Here is a 9,824-nt window from a genome sequence, read left to right on the forward strand (position 1 = left end):
GATTCCTCTGATGGAATTGGGCAATGAAAATTGAAAACTTTCTGGAAAGCATTCACTGTTCTAGATGCCATTATGAGCACTCATGACGAATGAGAGGAGGTCAAAAGACCAACTTTAACAGGAGTTTAGAAGAAGTTGATTCCCACCCTGGGATGACTTTGATGAGTTCAGGACCTCAGTGGAGGAAGTCACTGCAGATGTGGTGGAAATAGAGAACTAGAGCTAGAAGTAGAGCCTGAAGATGTGACTGAATTGCTGCAATCTCATTATAAGACTTGAACAGATTAGGAGTTTCTTCTTATGAAGGAGCAAATTAAGTAGTTTCTTGAGATGGAGGCTACTCCTGGTGAAGATGCTGTGTACATTGTTGAAATGACTACATAAAATTTAGAATAGCCCATAAACATAGTTGATAAAACAGTGGCAGAGTTTGAGAGGATTGCATCCAATTTTGAAAGAAGTTCTACTGGTGGATAAAATGCTATCAAACAGCATCACATGTTATATAGAAATCTGTTTGAAAGGAAGAGTCAACAGATGAGGCAAAGTTAATTGTTTTATTTTAAGAAACTACCACAGTCATTTCAACCTTCAGCAATCATCACCCTGATCTCAGCAGCCATCAGCAGCAAGGCAAGATGCTTCACCAGCAAAAAGATGACAACTTGCTGAAGGCTCAGATGACTGTTTGCATTTTTTAGTAATAAAGTATTTTTCAATTGGGTATATACATTTTTAAAAGACAATGCAATCGCACAGTTAGACTACATTATAGTATAAACATAACTTTTATATGCACTGGGAATTAAAAAATCCATGTGACTCAATTTATTGTGACATTTGTTTTATTGTAGCAGTTGGGAACTGAATTCATGCTCTCTCTGAGGTATGCCTATATGTCAAAGAGATACCTGCACTCCCATGTTAATTGCAGCACTATTTGCAACAGTCAACACATGAAATTGAGCTAAGTGTTCATCAGTGTATAAATGGAAAAAGAAAATGTGGTATATTTACACAGTTGAATGATATTTAGCCATTAAAAAAATGAAATCCTATCATTTGCAGCAATATGGATTAGCCTGGAGAACATTGTGTTAAGTGAAATAAGCCAGGTGCAAAAAGACAAATACTGCATAATCTCACTTGCATGTGGAATCTTAAAATGTTGATCTCATAAAACTAAAGAGTGGAATAGTAGTTACCAGAGGCTTGGGAGGAAGGGGCAGTGGGGAGGATGAAGAGAGGTTGTTCAACAGGTACAAAGTACAGTTAGGTAAGAGGAATTAGTTCTGGCATTCTGTTGCACAGTAGAGTGGCAATAGTTAATAATAGTACGTTGTATATTTCAAAGTAGCTACAAGAGGATTTTGAATGTTTCCACCATAAAGAAATAGAAATGTCTAAGGTGATAGATATGCTAGTTACTCTAATTTGATCATTACCCATAGTATACATGTATGGAAACATCACTTTTTGCACAATAGATATGTACAATAATTATGTGTCAATTAAGTTTTTTAAAAATAAGACAACTGAAGATCAATAGAGAACTGAATGGCCACTTTTTGAATCATTTGTCAACTAACTATATTTTAGTGTCTATCTCACTTAGGTATATGCCAGATTGACTTCACAATGATGAGCAAGAATGATAATATACAGTTCCTACCCTAAGAAACACAGAATCTTCTTTATGGAGAAATATATCAGGTATTTCTATTTACATCAGGTAGGGGAATGAGTTTAAAGGGAAATAAGGCATAAGAATTATCAAAATAAATTATTTATGCTTCGGTTATAGTTCCCTTTAAGTATTGTTAAACTTCAATCTTAAGATTTTTATGAAAATCTCCTTTACTTTTTCTTTCTTTTTTTCTTTTTTAGAGACAGGGTCTCCCTATCTTGCCCAGGCTGGTCTTGAACTCCCGGGCTCAAGCAATCCACCTGTCTCAGCCTCCCAGGTGCTGAGATTACAGGCATGAGCCACCACAGTGCTCAGATTACAGGCGTAAGCCACCACGCCTGGCCTCCGAAAATCTTCTCTTCCGTTTCATTTCTCATCTAGACTTTGATACAATGCTTTAGTTCTGTTTCTTCTCCCTTTTTGACATTAGGACTTCCTCTAACTTTCTATAAACTCTCTTATTTCTGTGCTATTAAAGCCATCTTCTTAAAAGGCTCATTATGTCACTCCCTACTTCATAATCTTTAATGGTTACCTGTTAGAAGCAATGTAAATTAGAGATTATGAAATTTGGAAAATGCCAGGGCTAGTTTCAAGTATTCTGAGATATCTGGTTACTTAGTGCTTCTAATCCTCAAGGTCCTTATTTGTAAAATAGAGACCCTAAACTTACTTCCCTTATAGGATTTTGGCGAGGACACATTCCCTGGTTTATAATAAGTACTCAAGAAATTATTGCCATCGCAGTGATTAAATATTGTGTATAATACCCCATTCCTTTAACATATTTCTTGCCAGGGATACCATGGAACAGATTTCTCTTTGGCTAAGAGACTAGTCCAGATAATTGTAAAATTGCCTTGTAAGATTTTCCGGATCCTTGGCCCTTTCATGACTATATTTGTATTATAGTCACGAAACAACATTGTTCAGTATATAAATCCTTTGTAAAGGTTTAAATAACTCTCAACACATCTCTTAAAGACCATAAGAAGGTAATAGGACAAAGGAGGGGATGTGCCTCTTGCATGCTGCTGCTATTGGCTAGATGTTAACCAGAGACACTGAGGGGAAGGACTTGATAATGTGGTGGCAACATTCCCAATGCCTTAAGCTGAGTAGTCCTCTCTTCTGCAGTGACTGATTGCTATTTATAGCCTTAATTTTTGGAGCTTCTAAGTAAGTGTCCTCAAAGGAACTTATCAAAGAAAAGCAGGAAGCTAGAAGAAGCAGCCAGTTTCCTTTACATAATTGTGATTTTGAATACAATCACATTGAAAATTATGTATTGAAGATAATGTATATCTTGATTATATTTATGACTTATGAATTTCCAGTCTCTAAAAATGAGATATAACGTGTCTATGGTACCTACAGGTCTCAAGCACTTTTTCCAAAATGTCTGCATATCCTTCATTTGTATGTTCTTGAAAGTGATTCAATCCCAGCAAGGTAGAGTCTTTGACATGGAACGTTCCCTTCAAAGTGTCTTCCCCATTCTCTTTTCTCCCACAAAAAGAGACAGAAGAGAACAAGATGGTATTGCTGAACTTCCAGCAGAGGAAGAGGAAGGGAAAAAGAGATTCAAGTTATCTTTCTTATCTCCACACACAGAGAGTTTTCCTTCATGGGAAGGTGAATCTTGATATGGATCAGATGTGGGATACCTTCTATAATGTTAGAGGGCCTGGATTGATGGTCAAACCTGAGGGCTAAAGGGGAAGGAGAACTATGTCATGTGCAAAATAGGAGGAACTAATATAAACGCTTTGTAGAGTCCTCTAACAACAACAACAACAACAACAATAAGACAAACAAAATACTTATTGGGTACAATACCAGTCCTTCCTTAGTTCTTTGATAGAAGAATATGATAAATAAAGCTCTGCCTGAAATTTTCAAATTATTTAGCAATAATTATTAGATGGAAGTGTTTGAAGTAATGGCAGCTTTTCTTTTTGTGGCAGTTCAGAGTATATATACAGAGCTAGGGTTAACTGGGTAAGTATCTTTCAGCTTAATAAACGTGAAGCTTCATTCTACATATATAGAATTTATTTATGACTTCACAGATCATTGTTGTTGGAGACAAACAACAGTAAAGTGTTTGCCAAAAACTTAGAAAAATTAAATAAAATTGCTGTGAGACATACCTAAATATCACAAGTAAAATATGCAATGCCATTTTACTAGTTAGGATAGGCAAAGTTTCATTATAGTGAAAATCAACTACAAAATCTACATGGATTACTCATCATGGTTTGTTTCTTGTTTATATAGTATGCGTCCTTCACATACTATAGTAAGTATCTTATCTAGAGCCCTGTGTTCCATATTTTCCTTCCTTTGGGACCCAGAGCAGGCCTCAAGTAACCTCTTAAAAATTTGGTTTCCTTGAGGCTCTTCTACAAAAAAAGAGAGGAATGGTCAGGAGGATGCCAGCATCTGTTTCACTTAGTGTAGTTCTATTTTAAATTAACACATCAATATCCTGGTTTTATAAATTGATATTTTGTAAGCTTAGTTGGCTTGAATTGGCTTCCTCATTCAAAGGGGTTTACTACATACTTTTTGTTTTTTTTTTTGAGACAGAGTCTCGCTCTGTCACCCAGGCTGGAGTGCAGTGGCGCCATCTCGGCTCACTGCAACCTCCGCCTCCTGGGTTCATGCCATTTTCCTGTCTCAGCCTCCAGACAGTAGTCCCCCTTAGCTGGGACTACAGGCACCCGCCACCACGCCTGGCTAATTTTTTATATTTTTAGTAGGGATTGGGTTTCACTGTGTTAGCTAGGACCGTTTTGATCTCCTGACCTCGTGATCCGCCCACCTCGGCCTCCCAAAGTGCTGGGATTACAGGCGTGAGCCACTGCACCCGGTCTACTACATACTTTTATAAACAAAATCATAAATTGTGCACTTCATTCATGATTCAATGTAAGTATTTTTTTCTATTAAATATAACAGTCAAATAAATAAATTCTGTGAGCCAGTGTCTTTGTGTTGTCATATAGACGACTGTACAAGATGTTGCAGAAGAGATTAGTACTTGAATCAGTAAACTAAGTGAAGAAGATTGCTTTTACCAATATGGGTGAACACCATCCTCTTTTTTGAGCACCTGAATAGAACAAAAAGGTGAAAGAAGAGTAAATGTTCTCTCTCTGCTTGAGCTGCAATATCCATTTTCACCTGCCCTTGGACATTGGCACACCTAGTTCTTGGGCTTTTGGACTTAGACTAGGGCTTACACATCATCCCCCTGCCAATTCTCAGGCTTTCAGACTTGGACGGAATGACACCACTGACTTTCCTAGTTCTCCAGCTTGTAGACAGCAGATTATGGAACTTCTCAGCCTCTATAACTGCATAACCAAATCCCTGTGATAAATGTTCTCTTATATATCTCTATATATCCTATTAGTTTGGTTTATTTGGAGAACACTGATACATAATGGTACTATTTAGCTAAATATGTAATGGTACCAAGTTATTTAGCTAAATATTAATATAACTGTTTTTATGAAGGCATTTTGAGGATGTGGTTAATATCTACAATCACTTGTCTTTAGGTAAAGATAGTCCTTGGCCAGGGACGGTGGCTCACATCTATTATCCCAGCACTTTGGGAGGCCGAGGAAGGTGGAACACTTGAGGCCAGGAGTTTGAGACCAGCCTGGTCAACATGGCAAAACCAAGTTTCTATTAAAAATACAAAAATTAGCTGGGCATGGTGGCGCATGCCTGTAATCCCAGCTATTTGAGATGCTGAGGCACAAGAATCACCTGAGCTCGGGAAGTGGAGATTGCATTGAGCTGAAATCACGCCATTCCACGCCAGCGTGGGTGACAGAGGGAAACTCTGTTTCAAAAACTTTAAAGATTGTCCTTGGTAATCCAGGTGGGTCTCATTTAATTAAGTGAAAGGCCTTTAAAAGAAAAACTATGATTTCCCCGAAGTAGAGTAAACTCTTCCTGTGGATTTCCTACCTGCTGGGCTGCCCTACAGATTTTGAACCAGCCAGTCTCTATGACCACATAAGCCAATTTCTTGATATAAATCTCTCTCTCTGTCTCTTCAATATATCCAGTATAATATCTGAGTTTTGTTGTTGTTGTTGTTGTTGTTGTTGTTGTTGTTGTTGTTGTTTTTGGTAGATCCCTGATTGGGTTCTGCAAAGAAGAGCAAGCAGCACCTCACTTCGCAGTACAAAAATAAATCTGTACCCATCACGCACTGGGAAGTGAGGTGCTGCTGTAACAAATATGTACACACAAGAAAGTGGCTTTGGAACTGGGTAGTGAGTAGAGGCTGGGAGAATTTTGGGAAGTATGAAAGAAAAAGCCTAGATTGCCTTGAAGAGACTATTGGTAGAAATATAAAGGCATTTCTAAGGAGGCGTCAGAAAAAAAACAGAAACATTATTTGGAACTAAAGTAAAGAATTTTTTTTTTTTTTTTTTTTTTTTTTTTTTTTTTTTTTTTTTTTTTTACAAACTGGCAGAAAACTTGCCTGAGTTGTGTTCTATTATAGATTGGAAAGCAGAACTTGTAAACAATGAAGTTGGATGTTTAGCTTGTTTTTCTTTACTGTTTATAGTAAGATGAAACAGAAAAGATATAAACTGAGGGAGAAATTGTTAAGCAATTGAAAAACTTATTGGAAAATGAGAAAAAAAGAAAATGTTAAGCAAAAATAATAAGCATTTGATGGTTTGGGAAATTCTCAATCTATCCAGATTACAAAGGATGCTAAAATTAGAGAATTCACTGTTGAGAAAATGTGCTCTGGAGAGAAGTCCAAGGGTATAGCTGGACAACGTTTTATTGAAGAGATTAGCCATGTCACTCATGGATCCCAGCAATCATCTCAGAAGAAGCCAGGCATAGAGATGAACTTCTCCAAGAAGAATCAGTGGAGGACTCTATTGTCTAATGCAGTGAATACTCTTGACCCATGATGTTTTTGGAAATGTTACATCAGTAGAAACACTGCCAGCTTGGATCGAAAGGGACAAAGACTAGACAAAATAAAAAACATTGATTAGATTCCCAAAATTCTATAGGCAAGAAATGAACTGATATAGCTACTCAGCTTCAAATATGTACTACCATTCAAGGAAAAGAAAGAATGATGCAGAGGGTGAACTGTGGACCCAGAAGCTGATGATGGTGGAGCAGCTGCTAAGGAAATAGGAAAAGGGGCTGTTCCTAAAAGTACAGGCTCAGGGGTGATGGAGCTGTGGGCCCAGAGGGTAGAACTGTGAGCCACAAAGGACTATTCTTAGGCCTTAAAGCCATAAGCCAAGGAGTGCCAAGAGCCACCAGACGCTGGAAAAATCAATGAAGGATGCTTGCTTAGGGTCTTTGGAGTAAACATGGCCCTGTTGACATGTTGATTTCAGACCTACAGAACTGTGAAAAATGAATTTCTATTGTTTTAAGTCACTAAGTTTGTGGTAATTTGTTAGGGCAGCCCTAAGAAGCCAAAGCATAACCTTATATTGTTTATTTATACACATTTGTATTTAATTTTGTATTCATAAATACTCTTTGTGAAAGGCACTGGTACTAGATGCTAAGAATATAGCAATGAATAAAATACATTCCCAAAATATACCAGGCAAGCAAAACAAAATACTTGCCACACCGTGACATAAGCTCTATGATAAGAATAACCCAAGAAGCTATGGGAATGCAGAGCAGCGCACCCAACCCAGTCTAGGTTGCTTAGGGAAGGCCTCTTTGAATGTTAGGAGTTAGCTGGGGAAGGGGATAGAGTGAAGAGAAGAGCAGGTACAAAACCTCAGATCCAAGAAAAGATGGAGAATTCATTCAAGGGACTGTAAATAGTTCCATATGGCTAGAGTCTTGGGCATGATGGAGGTATCAGATAGTAAGCAAGTGGATAGGGCTTAGCTTGGTGATTGTTTGTGCACAGGATGGCAGAAAGAGAGAATGAAAACAAGGCTTCAGACACGGTAAGTGATGGGGCCATTCCTGAGATAGAAACAAGAGAAATACCAGATTTGTGAAGGAGAATGATTTCAGTTTTTAATATTTTGAGTGTGAGGTAGATGCAGGGCATCCAATAGAGAATGGACAATAAGCCATTGGAGTTGTTTATGGAGTTTGGGCGAGACTACACTGATTTCTCTCACATAAAGGTGGTATGGATTTTGTAATTGGAAGTTGAGGAAATGGAGATAATTATTTTTAAAAGTTCAACTTTGAAGAGGAAGAGATACAGTAGAGAAGTCACTAGAGGGAAATATCAGTTGGGAATGGGTTTATCATGGGAAAGTTTTGAATAACCGTTCAAAGTTGTGACAATAGAAATGAGAGAAAGACACTAATTCAAGACAGAAGGAATAACTAATCGGTAGGGTGAGGTCCTGGAAAAGACAGAAGGAGATGGTTCGGAGCACTGGTGGGGTGATTAGTCTCAGACAAGTGGCACATATGTTATGTGTGGCAAGAGGGAAGAGGGAAAGGATGGGCTACAAGTGCCAGCAAGTGTGTGGGTTGTGGCAGGAAGACTTAGAGAAAAGCATCCATTGTATTGGTTGTTTACTGCAATGTAACCAATTACCCCAAACTTAGTGGCTTAAAACAATGAACATGTACTATCACATAGCTTCTGTGGGTGCGGATTCTGGCACAACTTTAACTGGGTGACTCTCATTCAGAGTTTCTTACAATATAGCAGCCAAGTTGTCAGTCAGGGCTGCAGTCATTTCAGAGCTCAACTGAGGGAGGATCCACTTTTAAGCTCACTCACATGGTTGCCAGCAGTTTCTGGTCATGTGCACCTCTTTACAGTCACCTTGAGAAAGAGAGTCCTCACAACATGGCAGCTGGCTTCCACAGAGAGGGTGATTCAAGAAGCAGAAAGTCAGACAGAGCACCCAAGATGAGAGCCACACAGCCTTCTTATGACCTAATACTTCCCTGGTTCATCCTGGACTTGTGAGATTCAATCTCCAAGTCAGTGCTTTCATCATAATTGCCTCTTCATCATGAGTTCTTTTCTCCAGATTGTGCAGTAGCTCTGTTTTGGTTATTTACCTCTCTAGTCCAGTTGTATGTGTCCTTCCTCCTATTATTAAAATAGCACAGCCATCTAACCTCCTTTTTTGGAGATGTCCAAATCATGCTGCTGTAGCTATTGTAATTACTTTTATTTTCCTTATGTGAACTCTTAGAAAACATGATCACAATAGACACAATATTTAAAAAACGAAACTAGCACTATCTCAGTACAAAGCACTGTAGTTAATCCACAAGAGTAAAAAAATGGACTGCTCACATTTCTAATTGCATTGTACTTAAATTGTACATTTAAGTCTTATCACTTGAAGCAATACAACAATGGGTAATTCATTATGCATCGTGAGCTGCAAATAATGGTTGCCAACATCAGTGGTCATGGGAAAAAAATTAACAGCAATAGCTACTAAAGAGGGTGGATAATCTGTGTCACATTCATTTGAAATAAAAAGTAGTGTTACTTCCAGCCCTATTTATTTTTGGAGGCACAGTATGGGTTTTGCACTTTTACCCTAACCTCTCATACCCTTTGCCATTCGGACTTTCTGAATCCCAGGGAAGGGTTCTAGAGAGATAAAACTTTAGGTGCTAGCACTGGGATAATCCCTAGCATACTGGGGTGGTTGGTCTTCTTATGTTATAAAGAGGTCCCAAAAAGATTGATGCCACTACCTGGTAGATGAATTCACATTGTGGGATATCCCTTACTTCTGTTTTTAAATTTGGCATGACCGTCTCTGCTCACCAACATTCTGCAATGGGTTTCCCAAGGAATATCTTTCCTTCTCCACTTTTTCCCTCCTCCCTCACCACATACCTCTCACAGCACACTTTAAGCTGGCCCTTCATTTTAGAGGCAAAAGTAAAAAGCACTGATAGAACTTCACAAGAGAAAGGAATAATGGAGGTAATTATATGCACAACCTAGACAAAGAGGCTTATTATTGTTGCTAATTTGAAACAAGGCAGAAGTGAGTGTGGGCTGTGAATAGTGATCTGATCCTTGGATAAAAAGAAAATAGCTTGTCCTTCTGAGTCAGAGCCCTCTATAAAGTGCTCCAATTGAGGCCAACAGGAAGACAGAAGGATT

The sequence above is a fragment of the Rhinopithecus roxellana genome, chromosome 8 (assembly GCF_007565055.1).
Source record: "Rhinopithecus roxellana isolate Shanxi Qingling chromosome 8, ASM756505v1, whole genome shotgun sequence".
NCBI classification, from domain to species: Eukaryota; Metazoa; Chordata; class Mammalia; order Primates; family Cercopithecidae; genus Rhinopithecus; species Rhinopithecus roxellana.